The following is an 816-nucleotide window of genomic DNA, read 5'->3' on the forward strand; positions in this document are numbered from 1 at the left end:
GAATTTCATAGAAAATTACACAAATCATGCCTTTAAAATTCAGTGGACCATCACTTCTTTTTCCAATAAAATAAAGAGAAACCCAGACAAATTCTAGATCTCATTGCATTTAGAAAAAAATACTTTTTTGGGTTTGTTTGCCTTTACATGGAATATGGATCTCTTAGTAAAATCTGTCAGAGAATATGATTTTTGATCCTGATACAAATATATATATAGCAGAGTAAACATATCCTATATTCCTCTTGTAACTCTAAATGAGCAATAAGCAATATCATACCAAGAACAGTTTGTGTTAATTAATGCGGACACATTTCACTTCATTCATAAAGCCAAACAACAGAGGCATATACAATACCATATAAATAAAACCAGGATTTTATATCACAGTGCCTCAAAGTGACCCATATGCATTACCAAACCACTAAACTTTATTTTACAGTGAACTGCAGTGTTGTATTATAAATGTAATGAACTACTTTTACATCTTATGTAACATGAATCTCTTTTCAACCTTATAAATCTAGGTATATAATTTACTAGGATGATATACACTGAAAAATGTATTGTCCATTACTTGGAGTGCAAAGCTCAGTGAAAATGAAAATCATATGACTGTAATCAAACAACATGCATGAATGAAAGGAAGAAGACAAAAAATCACCATCAAATACACATACACAACCCAGCCACACAAACAGCTGTTTCTTTGGTATAAGTACTGTCAGGTGAAATTTTAATACGTATACCACTCAAATTTGTATCCTCTTTCACACTCATGTAACCATAAAATATGTAGGTTTACCTGACGAAATG

General features: G+C 31.1%; 1 protein-coding gene across 1 annotated transcript in view; it reads right to left on the minus strand.

Moving 5' to 3' along the window:
• LOC119582240 (mucin-5AC-like) overlaps positions 1-816 on the minus strand; it is a gene marked incomplete in the record, with an annotated part of 102970 nt that overhangs the window by 813 nt on the left and 101341 nt on the right. Inside the window, 1 exon segment of the mRNA XM_037930464.1 lies at positions 1-816.

This window comes from Penaeus monodon, chromosome 15 (genome assembly GCF_015228065.2).
Source record: "Penaeus monodon isolate SGIC_2016 chromosome 15, NSTDA_Pmon_1, whole genome shotgun sequence".
Taxonomy (NCBI): domain Eukaryota; kingdom Metazoa; phylum Arthropoda; class Malacostraca; order Decapoda; family Penaeidae; genus Penaeus; species Penaeus monodon.